This window comes from Lates calcarifer, linkage group LG8 (genome assembly GCF_001640805.2).
Source record: "Lates calcarifer isolate ASB-BC8 linkage group LG8, TLL_Latcal_v3, whole genome shotgun sequence".
Taxonomy (NCBI): domain Eukaryota; kingdom Metazoa; phylum Chordata; class Actinopteri; family Centropomidae; genus Lates; species Lates calcarifer.
Window position 1 is genome coordinate 25363307 of NC_066840.1, and position 13949 is coordinate 25377255.

General features: G+C 43.8%; 1 protein-coding gene and 1 long non-coding RNA gene across 2 annotated transcripts in view; one reads left to right on the forward strand and one right to left on the reverse strand.

The window, feature by feature from the left end:
• LOC108882986 (protocadherin-1) overlaps nucleotides 1–8698 on the reverse strand; it is a 75911-nt gene extending 67213 nt beyond the window's left edge. The window contains exon 1 of the mRNA XM_051072582.1: nucleotides 7977–8698. The gene's annotated coding sequence lies outside the window, so the exon portion shown is untranslated. The remainder of the gene's footprint in view (nucleotides 1–7976) is intronic.
• A 208-nt stretch (nucleotides 8699–8906) lies between these two features.
• LOC127142747 (uncharacterized) lies at nucleotides 8907–9724 on the forward strand. The gene is made up of 2 exons (XR_007813778.1): nucleotides 8907–9066; nucleotides 9310–9724. It is a non-coding gene; the product is annotated as an uncharacterized LOC127142747 (long non-coding RNA).
• Nucleotides 9725–13949: the final 4225 nt, after the last annotated feature.

The window sequence follows — 13949 nt, forward strand, 5'->3', positions numbered from 1 at the left end:
TGTGTCACACTTTATCTGAGTTCTTCAATAAGGAAAAAACTTTACGTAAAAACACTTAAAATCAACTCGAGTTACAACATCCAATCAACAAGTCTGACAAAACTCAAAGGTACAAGAAAGAAAACCAGCAAATATTCAGATTTGGATCCAGAGCAGAGGATGGAAGCAGCGACTTTACCTTTTAAAATCAATCACTTATTGAACTCACTGCCTGCTCTTATCAATCACGTACTTGGCTTATAGGCTGAGCTGGAACATAAGTAGAAATTCTGATCCATAATACAAACACTTCCCTGAGCTGAGACTGATCAGGATCAATGAAGCTGATTAAACCTCTAATTCTGATGATACACATCAAACGAGGACATTCAACAAACCATGATTAAACACTTTTAACTTCACTGCTCTAAATGACTGAATTACACCTTGATCCTATGAAACCAATTTATTTGACAGAAATAAATGAAATCTGTCACATTTGTTTGTAACTTTGTTTAGAGAAGAAGAAGCAGAAAGCTGCTCACAGTTCATCCTGCTAATTAAATAAATACCTGATAAAACGCTGCACGTTAATCCTGTAAATCAAATATTATTAGAAAACAAATCATCAAATCGATCAAACCTCTGCCACACACACACACACACACACACAGCAGCAATAAAACAGCCACACGACCCTGCCACAGGAGAAATAATATAAAGTGGACGACTGACCTTCAGATTGTTTCTACTGAGCTGATTAAACTTTAAAGATCCCAGGACCTGAGCTGCTGAACTTCTGGCTGAACTGTGCATCTGCTGCTTTAACCCCACGCATCACCAAAAAAAAAAAAGATCCAACCAATGAACAGCCCCTCCTCTCCCGTCCCATCGAATCAAACTGCCCGGCTGTCTGATTCTCTATAGGACAGGTTCCTACTGATGTGAGGCAGATCCATCCAGCTGCTGATTCACCAACATCCTCTCTGTCCTGACTTGAGGCCTTTTCACAGATGAAGCTGAAGCTGCACCGCGGCCGGTTGGGGGACATATTTTTTTGGGCGTTTGCAGGACAGTTTGAGGTCCTGGTGGAAACACGACCGCCGCATTTGAGGAGGCAGAGACCAACTAAACTTCATTCGTGGATCGACGTCATCACCTTTTCACCACGTAGGAAACCCATCCTGCAACAGCTCGAAAATAAACTGACGTGGCGAATTAATCGCTCTCCTCAAACTGCAGCAGCTGTAGTTACCAGAGAAGAAATCAGGAAACTGAGATGGATTTTCTTCACTTTCCTATCAGAGCTGAAACAGCCTGACGTTAAAGAATAAAGCTGAAGGAGCTGAACAGTGTGAGGTAAAGTCAGCTTCAACATCAGTCTGCTGCTCTTTAGTTGAACTAATTACTGAAGCTCATTTCCACTGAAGCTGTTTCTGTTGCGACAGAAACCAAACACAAGTCAGCGTCTGTGTTACATAAAGGGTTGAACAATCCCTGGTATCATGTTTAATTCCACTGATGTGTTCTGTAACCACACAGGAACATTATCAGACCAATTAGAAAACATTAAGCTATGAGAGAAATCTGGCAGCGCAGCAGCCGGTGGCCAGTTTCCAGACTGGAAACCAGTTCTCAAAGTTTCTGTCCCACACACACCTGCACACACACACCCAGGTTCCCTATATAAACTACAATAACCTGAATGTCCAGAACTGTGTGTTGGCACACATACCAGAGCTGGCCTGAATTAAATATCACACACACACACCACACACAGAGAAAATCAAAAGATGCTTTGATGTTTTCAGATCTCAGATGGACAGGATGTTCATGGTTGAGGTGAGTTCTCTGGACAGTCCAGTGTGTGTGTGTGTGTGTGTGTGGTGTGTGTGTGTGGTCCCCCCCCCCACCTCCGCCCTGTAGCACAAAGAGGATTACTCTATTCACTACCATTGTTTGAGGCAGATTAGCACACACACAAACACACACACATCCTCCCTATTCAGATGCAGCAGTCGACTGTTGCCAGAGTCTTTCTGCCTCCTGACACCACCTGTGTGTGTGTGTGTGTGTGTGTGTGTGTGTGCTCTCACGTCTTCTCATGAAAAATGACAGATGAAGGAGCGAGTCAGGGGAAGAACACGTTGACCGAGAAGAACCAGAAGATCCAGACTAAAACTGAACCTCTGGAGTTTTTAAACTAAACCAGGACCAGAAAGTCTCCATTTTAGACGCTCAAAGACTCCGGAGTACCGTGGACGCCGGGCGTAACCATAGCAACTGGGATGCATTTTAAAGCTATAACAAGTCTCAACTTGTGGACAGAGTAGTGACGACCTGAATCAAATCACATCACTGGAACCGTTTTGATTCGAGCGCCTGAGACTCTGAAACTTCAGCTTCTCGTCTCGTTCATAAAGAAACTTTGTTTTCTTCTGTTTTGTCCACGTTGTTCACATTAAGATAAAACAAATCTTGTTTCAGGACGATGGGACTACACAAACACTTCTACAGTGGTATTACTAGAACATCAACAGATTATCATTGATATCCAGGTTTTTTATTTCATATCTAACTTTAAGAAGAATAAACACAGGTTTCTACAAACTATTTCCTTCATTACACAAAAGACACAAAAGTTTAAGTTGTTTACACCCAAACAGACGTACGACTTCACTGAACTAAAAACATCTAAAATCCACACCACGTTGATTAAAATCATCTTTATCATCGACTCGACAAATGAGAGTTTAATACCTTTTAGTTTGTAGACTGGACGAAACACCTGAAGAACATTTTCACCATTTTCTCTCATTTTCTAGACAAAAGAATTAATATTTAAATGAATTTAATAAAGTCATTTTGTACTAACATCACTGAGTAACAATCAGTGCTGCTCACACTCACACTGCATCAGTCATAATAGTTTTCATACCTCCTGACACACCTGTACGCCTCCACACAGGTGCAGGTGTTGGGTCATGTGTCATGGTTTGTGAATGACACATTGTGTACATACTGTGTGTGTGTGTGTGTGCAGCAGTGAAGGTGATCAGGCTGCTGTTACTGTCAGACAGGAAGCTGCAGATTAACTCGCGCTGACTCACTGGTTTTTATGGTTTGGTGACTGGTTTCGGTCACGGTGTTGTTGTCTCCTTCCTGTTGCTCTGCCTTGCTCAGAGGCACAGTGGCAGGAAATCTGACTGGTCGGGGATCAAAACGTGTGACCTTCTACTGACAGGATGTCTGTCTAACCTCTGATCCACACACACACACACACACACACACACACACACACTGATCCTCTGGCAGCGGCAGCAGTAAAAGGGGATTATGGGAGTGGATGGCAGATGAACAGCAGGCTGGAATAAAGTAAAGATCAGGCATCATCTGAACGCTCTTTCAAATCCACAGCAACATATTTATTCCACACGTCAGACTACGGCAAGAGCACGAGGACAAAATGGAAACAGACCACAGCTGCACGGACGACCTGACCGAGTCTAACAGCGTGGAAAACCACCGCTAACATGAAGATACAAAACACAAACTGTTCATGTTTCAGTCTCCAACACGTGATTAGAGACAGATCAGAGCAAACACAACCATCAACATTTAAAGAAAGAAAATCGGAAAATAAAACGGCTGCTATTCGATATTTTTACAATAAAACACAAAATATTTTTGGTGAGAAAATTTAGCTGAAAAATAAACATATAAAAGGAAGAAAACTTGGATTAAATCAGTGTTAACTACGGCGGCTCTCAGAGCCAAAACCTTCACCAAAACCGGAATGTTGCAAAATTCCTGGATTCGCACCAAATTGGAATGATTTCACAAACCGATATCAACCGATCAATCGGCAATAAACTAACATCAGATCACTGTATCAATCAGATGTTAAGATATTAAACACACATGACACAACTTCAGCTACTAATACTACACAAAGAGCTTTAACAATTCATCCATCAACCGATTATCAATTTTTAAAATTGATTGGAATCATTGAATCGTTATAATTATTGAATATCTCTTGGTTTTGGACCGTTGGTCGCATTAAAACAATGCACAGATGTCCAAATGGGAATTTGTAATTTAGGTTTTCCACCATTTCCCAGACAAACGATTGACTGATCAATCATTGAATCAGTCGTTAGTCACAGCCGAGCTTCAGTCTGAGACTCAAAGAAACTCAACAGTTTGACAGATCAGGGCTGAAACTGTAAAAAGACCAATAACTGTGCTGATAATTAATCATTTCATTTATAAAGCAAACATGTTGCTCTTCACTTTAAACAGAACATCTTCGGTGTTTGTCACGATTCTGTCGTCATGAATCAAAACAAAAAGTGAAATTAATAAATGTATGAATTACATACAGCTCGGTACGAACAGCTCGGACGCTCCTCCAGCTGTTCATGCACCAAACACTGGAAACACACAGAGCTGACGGAGTGAAATGACACCTGCTGCTCAGAGTGGGAGCGAGTTTCAAACCATGGACCTGATTTTAACCCGATTCTGACGCACACAAGAAAAATCAAAAAATCAATACAGCCCCATTTACAGCAGGAAACGACGACGTCTGTCCATCTGTCCCCACCACGGACAGACACGTTCAGATGACACGAGCTGTGGATGTTTATGATTCCCCTCAGGACAGTTTCTAATGATTCTGCTGACCCCTCCACCCTTTCATTGTTTTTAATCTAAGCTACCAAAACGACGACAGGAGCCTCAGGTGAACGGTCGATTTAATGTTCGGTGGTGGCTACGTGTCTTCCACACCAACTGCACAATGAATCCTCTGCATGTTTCTGTTTCATTTACAACTAAAATCAACACATGTATCTTGCATTAAAGAAATCCAGCGTCTGGTTTAGTTAAATCTTTTTTTAGCGTCAGCATCGGGTCAAAATTTCCACTCGTACACAACATCCCAGGCGATGAGCTGTGACTGTATCGTGCCCTGCGTTCCCCTGTGACTCCCTGCCTTATTAAAGAGTGGAGCATGTTTCCCACAGTGTGCTCCACAGTCAGTGCTGTTACACTGATATGACCATTTATGGGTTTCATGATGGGGGGGTGGACATAACTGACCTCTGGTTCTTTGGAAAAAACAGAAAATAAAAAAAGAGCTAAATGGAGCCGTCACCTCCGCACTCTTCATCCTAAAATGGAGGTTGAAGATATTAAACATGTGCATCTACTGCCTCTGTCTTTATATTCTGCGCAGCTAAATCTGAATACCTCCATAACACAGAAATAATGGATGTTTGGGCTTTTTAATCATAAAGGTCTGGATGTTTTCACCTCCCCAGACCTCCACAAATCAGGAAAATGAAGCAACACGAGCGACCACAATTCAAGACACTGAATTGTCCGTCCACAAATTCTCCTGAGATTCCAAAGACGTGACTGTCACTTCCCACAAAAAGACGTGAAACGAGATCTTAACACTTGAGCTAATCAGCTCTGTCGTTTGGGAGAAAGGTGACAGAATATAACTGTTGCTTCTGTGCATCACTGAGTTTTAGGTTCGCTCTCGCTCGTTGTCAAACCTGAACCTGAAAGAAAGAAGGAAAAAAACTGGGGGAAACCTGCCGTGAAAAGTCTTAAATCGGAAGCGTGGCCACCTCTTTTTCCGCAGAGCAGGAATGTGAATGTGTGTGTGTGTGTGCTTCCATTTCACACACCAAACCCATTTCCACTCTCCCAGCTCCCATTTTAATGACGGGCATTAACAACACGGCTCGCTCAGATCTCCAATTTTTACGCAGAAATGTGCAGAACGGACTCTCGTCGACCTCCCCTCCTCCTCCTCCTCCTCCTCCTCGTCTTTTTTTCCTCCTCATTTCATCTTCTTCCTCTCTCCGCTGACTAATCCTCCACCTCCCGCCCCCTCACCCTCCCGCAGAGCCGTGGATGACCGTGACGTTTGTTGTTGTTTTATCTGGAAAAAATTGGATGGATGCACCTCCAAATTAGAGGAGGCAGAAAGGAATACCAAAGCCTGGTATCAAACCTCAGACCTCGCCCCTTGCCACTGCGGCTCCGGTGACAGCGGGGCCTCGCCGTCCACACCGGCCACAAACCTCTGAGAGAATATCTCCAGCTCAGCCACTGCTGCTGCACAGTAAATCTGAATATATGTTTACAGTGGCAGAAATCAGAACACAGGTCTGATCTAATGCACAGGGGGAAACCTCCTGTTTGACCCGAAACCACAGCCTGAACCTCAGAGGCTTTAATGAGCTGCTTATGTTTGGAGAACATTTTTCTGACAATAACACAAAGCAAAGATGTTGAACTGCAACTTAAAGCCACAAGTAACAAGGCTACATCTATTCCTTAAACCAAAACGCCTGCTTCACATTTGCATTTTCACCAGAAACACCAACGCCACAGCAGCGGACACTGCTGTTACTCCAGGAAATACACAGCACCGCTCAGCTGAGCCCCGCGACGTCTCTGCCGAGGCCGAGTGCGACTGTGGCGAGGTCTCAGGTTTCAGAGAAACGTCAGAGTCATCAAAGTGTTTCGCAAGAAATGATAAGAGCGGGGCGACATGGGTAGTAAGGAATGGGGGTCAAAGGTCAAGTGTAGGAACAGAGACACACCTGTCTCCCATTAATGAGACGCCACCAGAACGTTCACGCAGCGTTTAGAAATGACCACTGCAGCGGCGTTTACTACTACAGCCCGCTCTCTGTCAGGGGAAGGCAGATGCAGTTTGCATGTAAATACCCGACTCCCCCTCCCTCTCCCTCTCCCTCTCTCTCTATCATGTAGAGCAGGTCGAACGCCCACCCTCTCTCTCACCCTCCACCACAGCAGAAGGAGGAAGGAGGGCTGTAAAGCCGGAGACCGGAGGGACCGGACGGACTGGATTCCCTGCTGGTGACACACGCCTGCTCGCTCGGCTGCGGTGGTTATTCATCATCACCTGCTCCCCTCGTCCAGCTTCACAGTTTACACTGAAACTCAGACGCCTTTATTTGGACTCCTGCTCATGTTAACAGCACATACAGCAAAAATCCTGCTCCCACCTCAGGTAGTGGTGGTGGGTAAACATGGAGGGAGAGGGTGTTAAATTTGCTGCTACAGGTGCCCAGGAGGCCTCAGGTGCAGGGAGGGTGTACAGAGAACCAGATATGGAGAGATACGCTCCCTCGCCTGTATGACTGGTTTATGAGCAGCCTCAGATGAATGGACTGTTGTATCGTTGCTTTAAGCAGCCCCAGGAGTCCCTGAAGGCAGATTAGCTCTAATATTACAGTGGGAAGACAAACCTCTGATTATAATGACGAGCTTTTTTACTGCCATTTTATATTCTTCTCTACAGACCGAGAGTCCCTGCAGAACTCTTAAAGCCTCGGATGGAGCCATAATGAAACCCCACTGTGGTGATGCTCCTATATGCACTATAGGGAACCGTGCACACAGCCGACTGCGCTCTCCTCCTCAAACGCATTACACAGGATTACTGTAGTGATTTTTCAGTTTCAGAGAGGTTAGGAAACCCGGAGTGACCCACAGGAAGCTGTATTTTATTACTGACAGACATGGGGGTAATGGTGAGGACGGAGGGATCGATACGGATCAATAGCACTGTGGTGTAATATAGGTAAAATACCCATCAGAGGAGATTAGACGCTGAATATGATCATTCAATCGCTTTAAATTGGTTTATTTGACCAACAAGTGTTTTAAAAACAGCTGCTCGATCGTTCCAAACGCCTGACTGCCTTCACAGATTCATCCTCCATCGAGTATGTGTTTTTTAATTAAGGCACAAGTGCTCATCCAGGAGAAATAGAAGATAAAGTGAATATACTCTCTGTATCCTCGTGCGTAAAGCGTCTCCTGCAGAGCAGCACGCTCACCGGAGGATTTAGGTGAAAACATCTGAAGCATTAAACAGAAATGTTGTCATGTAGAGATCTAGGGAATGAGATTCTGTGCGGACCGGTTCTGTGAAGAGTTCCTACCTGGACCGGGTGAGAGCCGCGCGGTTCCCCAGCTCTGAGCGCTCCAGCCCCGGCTACAGGCTCCGCTCCTCCTCGGTACCCAGACGGAGCCGCTCCAGACCTCCGGGAAAAAACCCCGAAATTAACAATCCACAACGGCGAAAAACACCTGGAAACAAATCAAACAATCCAGTCGGACAGGCTGGGTAATTATTCCTCCAATCCCTCTCAAAATTTCTGTCCACTTTTTCTGTCGTGACCAGCGCTGCGCGTCGACCCGCCGGTCCTCTTCTCTCTCTCCGGGGTAACGGCTGGAGCTGGAGCCCGGCAGCCGGGGGAAGACCCGTCCGAACAGAGGGAGGGTCACTCACTCCCTGCTACTCCGTGAGGGGGGCGAGCGTTACCACCGGGCAGTCTGTACCGACAGCGGCAGAAGCAGCAGCAGCAGCAGCATCCTCCGCTGATGGCACGCTTGGGGAGGTAGTGGGGTGGAGGTGGATGTGGATGTGATAGTGGTGCAAGCGGACGGAGCACCGGGGGCGGGTGGAGCGAGAGAAAAAAAACGGGGGAAAACGGTTAAAAGTCACCCAAGCAAGAAACACCAGGTCCGGGAATTGCCAACAGCGGTCGTCCGGTTAGTTTCCACCCCGACGCGCGGTAACCGCTCTGCCGCCACAAACTCTGTCCGCCTCCCGGTCCAGCGCGGCTGCACTGTGTGTGATGAGAAAGTGGAGTGAATCCAAACGACTGCGCTCGCGCTTCTCTCTCTCTCTCTCTCTCTCTCTCTCTCTCTCTCTCTCTCTCTCTCTCTCTCTCTCTCTCTCTCTCTCTCGGTCTCTACCAAGCTCCCCCCTCCTCCTCCTCCCCCTCCCCCCCACCCTCCCCATACACTCTCTATACACTATACCGTGGAGGCGGAGCGAGCATCCACCCCAACAACTAACTCTCAGCGGATTTCCCAACATTTTCTCTCATTTTTTTTTCTCTTTACAAAGATGTGACTTCTCCTCTGTTACTGTTAGAGAACACCCGGGGCCGGAGCGCGTCTCTCTTCTTCTTTATTACCGTTTAAACTGTGTGTGAATGCGGCACCGGCAGGTCGGAGCCACAGGTCCGAGCCTCCAGCACCTCCTAAAATTCAACAGCTCATGAGTGAAGCTGCGGTTCCGGGGATGGAAACGCTCTTTAACCTGATGTTTGTCTTCACATTCAAACAGTCAGAGCCTGTTCCAGCCGGACACAGTAAATAAATGCTTCTTTCTGTTTTTCTGTCACCTCTCTACCTCTCTTTCATTATCTCCCTATGTCTCTCTCTCTCTCCCTCCCTTCCTCGCGCGGCTCCGTCCTGCCTCAGAGAGGCTGGAAGCTGCCGTCTCTCGCGCTCTGAGCGCCACCTACAGGCGACAGTCGGCACGTGAGCGAGGCAGAGCTCGAGCTCAGCTTGGAGCACGGGCTTTCCCCGCCACTGTGGAGCAGAGGCAGCAGGGGAAACAGAACAAAATGGAGTCTGTAGTGGAGAATACCGTGGTATTTATTGGACGTTGTGGCTGTTATTACTGCAAGAGAACGCAGCATGAGGTGGATGGAGGCTGTTATCCAAAGCTCTGATACCACACACAACACATATGGATTCTGGTTTTGCATATGGCTGCTTCAGTTTCAGTGCATCTGCTCAGTGGGCCAATCCAAATGCATCATTCAGAGAGAAATAAAAAGACCATCTTTAAAAATTCACCTTTACCGTTAATAAAATCTCCATCCTGTCAAGTGTTTACTGCTTTTCACTGAGTCCTGCACAGATGAAGTGGAAATAAAACCGGTGCTCTCTGAACATTTCAGCCTGTTTTCATAAGTGATGAGTGTAAATATAAAGAAACGATGGAACAAGAAAAAAATAACAATCAAACTTGGTTTTTAGAAAACATTAAAAAGAAGTTGTGGCTTCAGAGAGTTCAAAGTTCAGGAGGTAAAATGATTTAAAAGCAGACGTCTCGTCCTGCAGCTCTCAGATTATAATCTGATGTTTATGACTGAAATCACCTGTTGTACAGAAACACTGGGAGCTGCACTGACACTGTGATTTACTGCACAGGGAGAAGTACTCAGATACTCCCACTGTGCAGAAATACTCGATTACAAGTCTAAAAGTCGCAGCATCAAAATATACCCAAAGTACCAAAAGTAAAAGTACTTATTATGCAATAATTGATTAATTAATCTGTTGTTCTGTATCATATCAGATGATTATAGTAACAGACAGTAGCAGAAAATGGTAATACTGAAGTACAAGTACCTTAAATCTGTACTAAAGTACAGTACTTGAGTAAAAGTAGTTAGTTACTTTCCACCAGAACAACCTGTGCTCTTACACCACTGATATCAGGTCACAGACTTGTCTGTGTTTTGCTCCTCTAAGGAAAAGTAATCTGGTATAAAAATACTCTTCAGTCTTCTAGTTAAAGTACTGTAGTATTACTGTAGTATTACTGTAGTATTGCTGTACAGGGGGAAACCATGAAGGGACAGAGTGTGAAGAGTTGTGAACAAAGTAACCAAAGTAAAAGTACAGACTTTGAATGGAACTGGTCACATTAATGTTTAACGCCTCAGGTTTACTGAATATGATCTGAATTCATCACATTAGTTTAATATCTATATTCTACTGAAGCAGAACATCAGCTGCTCTTTGTGTCAGATCTCCTTTAACACCTTAAATGTTTTAGTTTGTTGTTTCCCCTCTGAAACCTTCAGGTGAGACTCTTAACACTGACACTTCCTTTCTTTAATAATGAATTGACTGTTCAGTGATTAAATTGTCAGAATCCGGTCCATGTTCAGACATCTCGTGTTTTCTGACCAACAGTTTATTATCAGGAAATAGGAAATATTCATATATTTATTCAACAATTAATCAGTGATCAGTATGGTCAGCTATTAACTGATTAATCAGTTCAAAGACTCATGGGTAATGTAGTTTGGTAAAAACTAGTAGTTCTGTTTTTTAAAATGATGAATTTTTTCTAAAAACACGTCAAAGAAGAGACTGTACTGAGTGATTACTGTGTCCAACATCTGCCTCGTACCCATCATGTTTCCATAAATACATCTGTGAGTCCATATGCTCACAAACAGCCTGTTGCTAACGAGCAGCTCCAGCCTCTGGGCTAACGTTAGCTGGCGTTAGCCACGTCTGCATTAGCCTACACTGTGACACTGCTTCCTAACTAGCTGTGTAATATTTCCTGATCTCTGCGGCTGTTAGAAACATTAATAGCAGCCTGTAAGATGATGAATTTTTTCCTTTTCTCTTGACATTTCTGAGCAATATTTACTGTAGCTGTGCTGCTGCCTGGCTAATCAAGGTCTCTGTAAATAGCAGTTAGTAGTTTTGGTTAATTACAGAGACGTTAACATCACAGAAGTGGGAGGGTTGACGAGCGTAGCTGCAGCGTGTGCCAGGATTCACACACCCTTTATTCACCACCACATTCCTGATGAAAATACTTCATCCTACAGCAGCAGAGGCAGCGGTGGTGGAGTTCACCGGCCTGGCTTCCTCTCACATGGTGTTTTAGTTTTTGGGGTTTTCTACATTAGAGGGCTAGTTTGGATTTTTTGGGTCATTGTTTCTGTGGTAACATTTTCCATCTGGCTTGTTTACATTTATATCAAACAGCAGCAGCTCATGTTCACAGGCGTCGCTCTGCTGCCTTTATTTGAAACTTTATTTCTTCTTTTCTCTACTTCACTCAGATAAATGTGTTTCACTTTTGTTGCGGAAACTGTAAATATATCCCAGGGTACCAACGGAGGACACACAGTACATACTGTAGATACAGTTTGAGAGACAAAGGTGATTTTGTTTTCCACTCCAGCGCTCCGCTCATGGAGCTTTAGCTTTTTCCTGCCACAAGAAATGTTTCAGAAATACAGCTTCTTATTTCAAATCTCATGAATAACATTTTGACTGTATTTTTCTTAAAGTAATGTTTTGCAAAATTTTAAAAAACTACCTTTATATACAAAACTAATCTGCAACAGGAAAACACATAATGTTGGAGTCACTACAGGTGGATGTTTTCTTCTTATTTTGTCAGACTCACACGGTGAAGAACCGGGATAAGTAACGGTCACATCGGCCTTTTCAGTTTGTCACAGGGGAAATTTTTAATAACCGTTCCTTCAAATGAGTCATTTGTGCTCTGAAATTACAAATCATTCCCTGAATTCCTCATTTGGGACTCTTTATTTTTTACCTTTACTTTGGTTCTTTGTACCATCGAATTACTTCATTCATTCCCTCAAATTAATAATTCAATAATTAATATTCTTATCAGCTTCTGCCCCCCCGCCCCAGCCCCCTGACACCTTCACTTTGGATTAATACACTTTAACTTTGTTGAAACTCTGATTGGATGTTTCATGCAGAAATGCTCTCTGGGACTCGTAGTTGACTTTTTTCATAAAGTAAAAGTCCTGGACTTTTTTTTCTTTTGTAATCATTGGAGCATTTTTTTTCTGTTTTATGATTAATGATGATTATCTGTGGAGGACTGTTGTTTTTATATTGTGATAATCAGCTTAATTTCCTAAACAGTCTGAGGCTGTCTTTGTGTTTCCTGCTCACATGTCTGTCTTTCTGCAGGTATCACAGCTTCAATAAGACAAAATAAATCTGATTTCCCCCTAATTACATTAAAAATGCAAAAACCTACAGATGAAGACAAACACAACTCATTCTCCTTTTTGTTTTTCAGTCTTATTTCTGACTGAAAACCCTGGTGCTTTGTTTCTATAAGTCTTGAATAACTGCTTGTTGTTGAAATTAATTATTAACTTTATAAAGGGACGTGGTAATTCAGACTCTGAAGATGCTGTTTACACATAAAAACAACACACGTTCACTGACTTTTATTAATTTCTTTCTTTCTTGTGGTGGGCCTGAAAAAATCAGGTGGCCCTGATCGCAGTTTTTACAGTTTTCTGTTTGTAGCTTAAGTCTATTGTCTGCTGATTATTCTCTGAATACTCTGAAGAGAAGCAGCAGATTTGAACATGTGAAAATCTGGAAGGAAAACCTTTTATTATTTCTTAAAAACCTTGCTGCTTACTTTAAATTAACTACTAATTTCAGCTCCGGTATCATTAACACTAACATTAAACCTATAAATAATCTCTGATTGAACAGCATGTTCTTCCTTTAAAACCATTTAAACCTGTTAATAAGAAAACACCAAACATTACAACTAAACTTGTGTATCAGAGAAAACACAGTGAACTTTTAACTCTGTGGACCAAACTTTCTAACTATGATTATGAGTGTGAGAGGAGCAGAGCTGCAGAGGACCGACAGAGAATATTGATTAGGATATTATAGCTGATCAGTCAGGGCCCACACAGGCCGGAGGGTTAATTACTGAGAGGAATGCTGGGAAACGAAGTCTACCACAGAGGTTTGAACTCCTCCGGAGACGGACCTGCATGTCTTCAGGAAGACGACGGAGGAAAACAAACCGAGGAAACAGACAGAGACTAAACTGTGTTGACAGCGCTGTCGGCTGCTTCGTTTTAACTCACTGCCGGTGCCAGACGGGTGGGGTTTACCGACCCAGAGCGAGACCAGTGACAGATACGTTTCCTGATGAAACCCTGAGTGTAATTTCATGTTGTTTGTTTGGTTCATTTGACACAGACAGAGACGTTGTTGTATTTGATCTCTGGTCCAGTTCATGTTCACACTGAGTCTCAGCGTTAACTCCAGCGCCTGATTCAGTGATGAAAATGTGAATGAGCTTTTGTCAAACTCAAACAGCACCTCACGCATTTTTAATTTTTAGGTACTCTAAAGCATTTTGAAGCTGTGGCCATCTTCCTGTGCGGTTACCATGGTTACAGGTGTTGTTCACATTGATGGCGAGGTAAATGGAAAAGGCAGCGTTCACTTGTTCTCACACACAGTGACTCAGACCGACTCTCCTCAGGAAATCAACTCTA